The sequence below is a fragment of the Euprymna scolopes genome, chromosome 7, assembly GCF_053919585.1.
Source record: "Euprymna scolopes isolate OS-2025 chromosome 7, ASM5391958v1, whole genome shotgun sequence".
NCBI lineage: Eukaryota > Metazoa > Mollusca > Cephalopoda > Sepiida > Sepiolidae > Euprymna > Euprymna scolopes.
This window is the reverse complement of record NC_136488.1, coordinates 97998370-98008751: the sequence shown is the minus strand read 5'-3', so window position 1 is coordinate 98008751 and position 10382 is coordinate 97998370. Positions and strand designations below refer to the sequence as shown.

At 32.0% G+C, this 10382-nt stretch overlaps 1 long non-coding RNA gene across 1 annotated transcript in view; it reads right to left on the bottom strand.

The window, feature by feature from the left end:
* The window catches only part of LOC145279857 (uncharacterized), a 640184-nt gene extending 636201 nt beyond the window's left edge, over nt 1–3983 (bottom strand). Inside the window, exon 1 of the long non-coding RNA XR_013868470.1 lies at nt 3956–3983. This is a non-coding gene — a long non-coding RNA (uncharacterized LOC145279857). The remainder of the gene's footprint in view (nt 1–3955) is intronic.
* Nucleotides 3984–10382: the final 6399 nt, after the last annotated feature.

Sequence of the window (10382 nt, the reverse complement as noted above, 5' to 3'; positions counted from 1 at the left end):
TAAACTGTAATGAGAGTGGTGATGTGGGTTTCATCTCTTAACAAGGTCCATGGGGTTGCATTTGTTTCTGACTAGCAGTTCAGACCTGTTTTACTCGGGCCCTATTTACTGTTCATAACTTTATGTGCATATATATATATATATATATATATATATATATATATATATATATATATATATATATATATATATATATATAAAAAGTTTGACTCATGTTTAAGTAACCTATATCTAAAATTTCAAGTCTTTAGACAGAAAATTGATGTAGGCGTTTGGTAGAGTCTGCAAAAGTCAACTCTTTCAACTTTGACCTCTTGGCAGTCAAATTATTGCCCAAAACTGATTAAAAAGCTTGCTGCATGTCTGAATACCCTTTATGTAAAATTTCAAATGTTTAGACCAAAAATTTGCCTAATAGTTTGCTAGACACTGCAAAGATTAAATCTTTTGAACTTTGAGAGCCAAACTTTCGTCCAAAAAACGATTAAAAAGCTTGCTCTATGTCCAAATACACTTTATGTAAAATTTCAAATGTTTAGACCAAAAATTGGCTGAGAGGTAAAATTTTTTTAACTTTGAGCGTAATTTTGATCTCTTAACGCGTAACTTTGACCTCTTGTTTTGGGCTCAAATCAAATTATAAATTTTGATCCATGTCCAAGTAACCTACATCTAAAATTTCAAGTGTTTAGACCCAAAATTGGCACAGAAGTTGTGTAAAGTTTTCTAAGGTTAAATCGTTGAACTTTGGATCCTTGACAGTCATATTTCTGGCCAAAAACCGATTTATAGATTTTTCCAAATCTCAATACGCCTTATGTCAAATCTTTAGTCTGTAGACTGAAAATTAAGAGAGTAATTTGGTAGGAAAATGTACATACACAGACAGACACACACACAGACAATTTCAGTTTTATAGATATATAGATTGGGATATGATCGTCTATTTTAAGCATCAGCTTAAGATGAAAATCAGATGTGATTGGAGGAGAATACATAGCATGGAGTTTGATGACACTATTTGTGCATTTGTCGAGGAGTTGGGTACACGTTTGTGTTCCCTGCATGGAAATACCCCACAGGGTCCCAAGTTCTGCAGAACCAACCCCTAAAATTTAAAAAGCCCTTAGCTAAATGGAGTAGATGAGTCCTAACCCTGTTTTACTTTTTGCTACTAGAAACTCTCCAAAGATGCTCACTCCTCATATTTATTTTGTCCTCGGCTCTACCCCTAAATTGTTGTACCTATTTACAATGCCTCCCCACGGGACAGAGTTAGACACCAGGGTCGTTTTTTTACGTGGAGAAAAGGTACAAAAATAAAAATTGTCTCAGTCATGAAGGATTTCTCCTCCACTGAAAGAGAACAAGAAATGGAAGTGCCGCATCTGAAGAACAGATACCACACTTTAAATTGTTGTAACTTGCACTGTAAAATGTTTTGTATCCCACTTAGCTCCCACTCTAATCTAGAGATCGACTTGTTTTTTTTTTTTTTGAGCAGCTGGAAAAAGTGGGCGGCCTAACTCTTAGCAGAGGATTGAGAGGGCACTACTAGGCTACATTTTCTTCTTTTTCTTAATATTTTAAAATATTATCCCATGCTACATTATAGTGTTTTGCTTTTTTTTATTTGATTAAAATTCTTTTTTAAAACAAATTGGAGTAAAATCAAGTCACTGAGTGAATGTGGTATTTTGGTGAAAATGTCTAGCATAAGGTGAACACAAAAGTCTTTTGCAAAATTTGATGACCATCGACCTCCTCTCTCCCTATAAAGTTTATATTAGATTCAGCCTCCTCCCTAACACACACATAAACAGAACTAATAGGGAGAAGATAATTAAATACCAAAGTCTTGTGTATGACATGAAAAAAAAAAGTTTTAATCTTAGGAAGATCTCCGTCATTCCAATAGTTATAGGAGCAACTAGACTCATGAAAAATAATTTCAAAAATTACTTTGCGAATATACCTGGTAAACCAAGTGCAAGAGAAATACAAATAATTACACTTCAAGGGACGATTACAGTCCTAAATTCTACTCTAATAGTTTCTTTCCTCGTTTCTTACTTTATTAGCATGCAAAAGTTTATTAGCATGCAAAGGTTTATTAGCATGCAAAAGTTTATTAGCATGCAAAAGTTTAAATGTGAATACACACTTCGTTGCTCGACTCTCTTTCTTAGAAAGTCCTTCTTAACATGACCCCTAATTAACAATAACCCTTACATTTCAATGGCAATTTGTCTTGTTTAAGTAAAATAATAGGAAAAAAACAAAAAAAGAAAAAAAAAGTAGGTGAATGCTTGGTATCCAGCAGGATGCCTCATTCCTAGCTAAAAAAAAAAAAAAAAAAAAAAAAAAAAACAATAAGTAAAAATTGAGAATGTTTTAGTTTCGTTTTCTCAATGACGGTTTCATCGATTTTCATGATTTAATGATTTTAACAATTTTAAATTGAATAACAACCAATTTTAGCTTGCAAGAAAGTGTAGTATCTGTTTTTTTTATGCTGATTTTGTCACTTCTATTCGCGGAGAAATTCTTCTAAATTGAGGCAATTCTTATTTTTGCTCCAATCCAGAGTGCTCCTTTTGGGGAAACTAGATTTTCCCCACATTAAAAACCGAGTTTGTTTTTAACTTTGCCCTCGTGGGGAGGCAGGTAAATAAGTACAAGCAACAGAAGTAATAGAAACGCATTGCAATCCGTAAACACTTTCAGACAGATATCGATTTGTTAGAACCGGTAGTTTAAAGACATGCAAATTGTATTCAAATTTCACTCGGTCACAAAGGAAATACCATAAATGAACGTATAAGAATGTTCTAATAGTTTTACATGAAGAGCCAATTTTTCAATGCGATTTGAGATCTCAGTATGCTGCTTATATGCCTACTAGCAAGGAGACTCGATATGTGAGAACGAACATTGTCCTGATGGAATATTACTTCCTTCCTATTGACTAAAGAAGGTTATTTTCAGGTCAACATAGGTGAGAATATTGCAGAAAAATATGAATGATACTTTAATAATCTGAAAGAAAAAGTTATAAATTAATCATGGTAATATTGCAGCAGAGCACATACGACAGCCGTATACGAGGTGACGTCACACCGAGGAAGAAGGAAAGAAAAAGATTATAAAAAAGTGAAATAGACGTGTTCCACATGTGGCTGAAGAGCGGTAGGGAAAGACGTGTCCTAAACATGGCCGAACAAAGGCGGAATATCACGGTTTCGACACGGCAGAGGCTTGTTAAGCAAATTGGAGTACATAGAAGACTTTTGAACAAGATACAAGGCGTTATTCAGGAAGTACCTGTAAATAAATGTCTGTTGTTTTAACTGGAAAAAAAAAGTGAGCCTAATTCTTTCCTTGTTTTTGTTTCCTTGCGACTGTCTGCATACAACGTGTGGGTCCCAAGTGTTGACATGTAACGACTACGTTACAATATGTCATGTAAGTAATAAAAATATGCATAAAATGAATTACAGTGGTTTAGAATGCTCCTTCTACAAACCGGCAAAATCTTTTGCACCGACCTGATATATTAGGATGGCAAGAGGTTGTTCGGAAGTTTTGTTATTTTAGTGATATCACTGCAATACAACACAGAACCTGTGCTGATGTGATCGCAAAAGTGGATGGAAAAAGTTTATAGAACTTCTGCCATTACTAAGCAGCAGTGTTGTCACCGTTAATCAGGATGGATGTGGAAAGAAGTAGGATAAATAAAGACCTGGCCAGAGATATGGTTAGTTTAGAGGTTATTTTTAAAAGCCTTCCAACACATGCCAGCGTGTAAAACGTTAAATCAACTATCATGATGACTTCACTAATATACTAGTCAAATGCGATTTTGTTACATGTAGCTTTAGTGAATGAGTGTGTTCTATTTGTTATCCATAAGCGAACAGTGGGTGCGTGTGTGCGCACAGGCTGAACTTACCTTCGAGCATGATCGCTAGGCGAGCACCGCAGTACTTCTTGTTTTAACGTTAACAGCTATGAAATTGAAAGCATGAGACTTTGAAAATTTATTAACAAGCCAAATAGTATGCTTACACACACACACACACACACACACACACACACACACACACACGCACACATTTTTTTTTTCATTTATATCCACATAAAATGTTATAAGGAGATATATTTTATGCTTCGATTTCCAGCATTTACTTCCACAGTGCTCAATATGTGAATAGAGCTAGGTAATAAGTTATAAAAATATATTATCACAATTAAGCTACACAGAGGCTTCCGCGTTTAATCCCCAAAGGAAATCGTCAGGCTAAAGATATATATATATATAATATATATATATATATATATATATATATATATATATATATATATATATATATATATATATATATGATGAAAATAATGGAAATAGTATTCCGACAAAATAGAGAAAATAAAAAAGGAACAAACCGTATTATGTGTTCACCAACGTTTCGTCTTTATTTCGAGACTTCCTCTGGGTGAATGAGTATATTTTTTGGTTTCTTAATTTCATTCACCCAGAGGAAGTCTCGAAATAAAGACGAAACGTTGGTGAACACATAATACGGTTTGTTCCTTTTTTATTTATATATATATATATATATATATATATATATATATATATATATATATATATATATATGTATGTATGTATTTATATGTATATGTATGTATAAACATATACACACATATATAAACTCTCACAAATTATATATATATATATATATATATATATATATATATATATATATATATATATATATATATATATATATTAATGATGGAACGATCTTTCCCGATTCTGATACAATTACCGATTCTGTTTAATATTTCCGATTCCATTGAAATTACAGATTCTGATTCCGATTCTTTTAAAATATTTCAATATTAAGCCATAATTTTTTAGGCGCGGAGGGGAAGGGGACGATTATCATAAATACCCAAACAATATGTGGATATATTTTTTTGAAACCGTAAAAGTACACTTGCGGGAAGGGGGGAGCTATAGCTATTTTTACTAGTAGTTCAAAATGCATGAATAATTATCATTTTATCATTAGTACCGGAAATGGATAATTAAGTCTTAAACTAAAAACAAACAAAAAAAGACAATTAAAAGAATCGTTTTTCGCATAAATTTTTACTGATTCCAATACCTAAAAATTTACGTATGTATATATAGATATATAAAAAACTAGACTACCCGTGATTCGTTGGGTCAGTATGTTATATTAGCTATGAAATTCATGTATGAGCGTGACACTTGTGACGTAAAGAAAATAGTTTTTTTTTTTTTGTACATAACAGAAACATTTCTATGAAAGAATATTAAAATGAAAAATCACGGACAGATCACTCAAACATGAAAAAAATCCTCCCTATTCGTGTAAAGTTACCTATTTTTTCGAATAATCGCTCAAAAATAAAAAATTAAACATGATTTTCCTACAAATCAAATGCCGACGAAAGTCATTTAGCAGCAAAAAAGCACATGAATACCGATGAGAAATATAAGAATGAAAAACCCATATTGGAATCCTTCAACCAAGTTATAGAAACTTAAAATCTAAAAAAAAAAAGTAATTAATAAAACCTGAAGCAAAAAAATAAAAAAATCCTAAATAAATAAAATAAAATAAAATAAAACTAATATTAAAACAAATTAGTAAATGTGTCAACAAATTCACCGTTCTCACACAACTATTTTTTTATCTAGAAATGTAAACAAAAAATAAAGAAGGAAGGAAGGAAAAGGGACGGATAGAGAGTAGTAGTAGTAGTAGTAGTAGTAGTAGTAGTCTTGGCTTAACTAGAATTGTTCTTATGTTTGTCAATGGGTTAAAGTTGTTTAGTTGTAAGAAAATAGCGACAGTATAGTTGTAATAAGAATAGTTGCAAAACACCTCCACTCTTCCCATGTTAAATAATAATTTTGAAATAATAACGTTAATATTTCAGTGCGCGGGTCAAAATCTGATAAAAGAAGCGATTTGTGTTTATTTGTTTACGTTGTTATGGGTTAATGTTTATGCACACATCGCAACCGGATGGCGTAAACCGGAAAGTGGGTTACATCATTCGTTACAAGGTCATTTGAGCTTTATAATTATATAGATTATGTATGTATGTGTGCATATATATATATATATATATATATATATATATATATATATATTCAAGAGTTTATATGAAAAATATTTTTAAGGTATGAATTTCTTATAATAAATTGGTTCAAATAACAAGCTCAATGAAGTTATGTTTCCACCATCAGAGCATATATACCTGCTTCAGAGAATATATATTCGTTGCAATGCAACCAACACAGTATATATATTTATATAATATAGCACCATGAAATAATGTCTTCTGTTGGCTGTGAATTGAATTGTCTTTTTTCTGAAGGGTGCCTATAAATAGTAGAAATAAGTACGAGTTTTTTTTCTTTTTATTCTTATGACGTTTATTCTTATGACGTTTATTCTTATGACGTTTGTTCTTATGACGTTTATTCTTATGACGTTTATTCTTATGACGTTTATTCTTATGACGTTTGTTCTTATGACGTTTATTCTTATGACGTTTATTCTTCTGACGTTTATTCTTATGACGTTGCAAAATTTAGAAGATCTCCATTTCCTATTTTTTAACATCTTTTTCACCATAACTTTTTTATTCCAAGGAAAAAAAAACCTCTCTGCTTTATTCAAATGAACACATATCTATCTCTGATGAGTTGTTTGGTGGACTTCTATTTTTTTTTTTTTTTTTTACACAGCGATCACCACTTATCAAGGCCCGGAAGCCACTCAGGGATAAGGGTTATTGCAAGTACATTACGTTAGTGTGGAGATTTGATGAAGTGTTTACCTAAGGGGGCGGTTCATTAGGAATTTGTTAACATTGGACTTGAAGACATCCAAGTTGTAGTCCGGTGGGAAGCAGGCAGACGGAACAGAGTTCCACAGGCATGCAGAAAGAAGCTTTGTTCATGGAATCCGCGTTTTGATTTAGGCACAGATATAGAGTGGGGGAAATTTTTCACAGTGGATTCAGCTAGACGGGTGTTTTTCGTGAAAGATTGGCGAGGGGGGACCAGAGATTGGAGTTCAGACGAGCACCTGCCATGGAAATAACGATAAAACAAGGATAGGCTCGCAACGTCTCTTCTGTGGGAGAGAGGTTGCAGGGTAGAGAAAAGGGCATCCCCCACTAAGCCACGAAGTCTACTATTCAACACAACACATGTAAGACTATGAGTGTGAATTAAATACATCTTTTGGTTTTGGAATGATAACCAACGATATATATATATATATATATATATATATATATATATATATATATATATATATATATATATATAGTGGATGAATGACAAAAGTCTATATTCCAAAGTTCATGATGTTGACCACCTTATAATTTATTCCTTTCTTTTTTTTAATTTTAAAATGGCGTAATGGAAACATATTATAAGGTATTTACAGCTTCTCTTCCAATTTTCGGATTTTAATCATGTCAAAGCGTACTTTGTCTCCTTTTGATGGATTGATCGTTGCTATTTCTTCTGATGAGTTAAGGGCAAAATAGATTCACTCAATGATATAATAATTAAGTGATTGATTTTGCGCTATGAAGCAGATACGGTAAAGAATTGTAAATTTTAACTGAATTAAAGGAATAAATTTAAAGATGATTAACATCATAAATTTTGGAATACACGATGCCCCCAAAAAATCAGAGGACATTCAATTGTTTTTCTGAGCATTTTACAGTAACCGGAGAAAAAAAGGCCAAAGACCCTAGTGTTTTGATGTGATGTTTTAAATATAATAAACTAGTTATGACCAAAGTTTCATTTCATTCAAACAAAAAACTAAGAAACGGGGGCCTAATTAGAGTTTTTTGGGGGGGTCACCCTGTATAGACTATTGTCATCCATTCACTATATTACTGTAATTACATTGAGCTTCTTAAATAAGGATTAGTATATATTATAAGGAAATAAAATTAATTCCATATATATATATATATATATATATATATATATATATATATATATATATATATATATTTATATATATATATTCAGAATAGTGAAATACAGTAAATCAACTGGTGTGCAAATCCAGTGATTATCGGTCTTACAAAATATTATTGGATGTAATATTTTATATAAGACTATCCCAGCTAAATAAAATTGCTCAATATACTAGATGGAGCAAATAAATCATAATTTAGGAATTTAAAATTTATGATTTGAAAAAGTTAAATTTCCAATCTAGAAATGTTATTGTATGCAAGACAAAGAATACAGTATAGTAAAATGCATTTCCTTAACCCATGAGTTTTCGATGTTTATACATCTCCTCGGAGGAAAAACATTAGCAAATATTATAAAAGGTTTGCACCTAATTTGTTAAAGGTAATAAACATAGAAAATTAAATTAAATGTTATTAAAGTTTTTAAATCATTTTAGCTACATAGAATAAGGGAAATTGGATATTGATGCAGCAAAAAAAAAAAATAAAAAAGGATATTGAACTTCAAATCGAAAGTGTATGCAAATCCTAAATCCTGTAATGGAAGCTCTTGGTATTCGGCAGGTAAAAAGATCCACTGCGTATTGTAATAAATCCAAGGAAGTTGGTAACAATCTAATATATACATACTTACAGTTTTTCTTCAGTTTGATTGGATATCTGGCAAATCTTTGATTATATCAATCCGGTAAATTTTTTTCCGTATATCAGTTTCAAAATTCAGTTCAAGCTTACAATCAATTTGTGAATAAAAACCAAAAGATATCCGTAGACAGGCAAATGAAATTAAAATTAAATTGAAATTAAAATTAAAATTGAAATGAAAATGAAAATAATTAAATGAAAATAAAATAATTGAATAAAAGAATTGCTTACCAAACCAAAGCAAAAATAGTCTTTAAAAATCAGATGCAGTTTTGTTGCTATCAAGATTATATTTGTAAGTCAGCACAAGTGAAAATGTTTAAAGTTATATTATTAAATCGCAAATTTTAAATTCCTAAATTATATATATATATATATACATGCTAGCAGGCTGTCCGGTGTTGCCCAGTCATAAAATGTGCAGAAATATTATATTTTAATTCATGCAGATTTCTTATGTATTTTTATAGACTCAATTCTATATTAATTATTATCCAATGTAAAGTAATGATTTCAAAAGTTATGAAAAAAATATTGATTGTATACCACTTGCTAGAATCAAAACCAGAATTGTTAGCACTCCAGCCTTAGTCCTTATTTATCTCAATATCAATGCCAAAGTGAGAAAAAAAAACTCAACTTTATAGGTATATAGAAGATATGTATTTGTGAGTTTACAAAATGAAATATTTTCAAGGTATATATCTCTTATAATAGCGTCCAAATTATTTCAAATAATAAGCTCAATGAAATTATGTTTCTGGTTTCAGAGCATACACGTTAGGTGAAAATGCGTCTCAGTTACCAGAGAGCCAATTCACAAACATAATGTTTATTTTATTTTATTTTATTCTATTTTTTTTTTCTTTCAAATTATGATTTTTGACCGATTTTTTCCTATGGTTATTGGGATGCAGCTGACCAGTACACACACACACACACACACACACACACACACACACACACACACACACACACACACACACATATATATACTAGCTGATCCAAGTTCAGGTGTTGTAGATTAATTACATGCCCAACCTTAAACGATTGGTTCATGTAAATGCATCTGTGTGTATGCTGACCTATGGAGTTAACTTGAACAGGATAAAATTGACTTTACAGGGCGGGACGTTAAAGAAAACAACACTACAGCTTTATATCAAAACTTTTATTGAAAAAAAACAATTCAGGCAACTTGATTATGTAGTATAGCTGACATCTATTCAATGTAGCCGGCTTCAGCCTCAATCACCACCTTGATACGATTCTGGAACTGGGAATATGCCTTTTCCACTAGCACCAGTGGGGGCTTGATGAATACTCAGTGGATGGTGGCGATCAAGCTGGCTTTGGTGTTGTGCAAGGTCATGTTGGTGATGTTTTTGACATATGACCAAATGAAGTAATTCAGCAGGTTCAGGTCGGGGAGGGGGGCACTAAGAGAAGCGTACAAAGTCGTAGCACCTTCTAAAGCCAAGCGTGGATCTCTTTGGATTTGTAGGCCAGCGCTGAGTCCTGTTGCAAGGGCCTGCCACCACCCATCTAATTGCACCAGGGATTCACCACACTCTTCAGCACATCTAGGTACACTTTGGTGTTGACTTTCAAGCCAACTTCAAAGATGTGAAGTGGTATGATGTGGCTCTCACCTGTAACAACACCAAAGACAATAACTG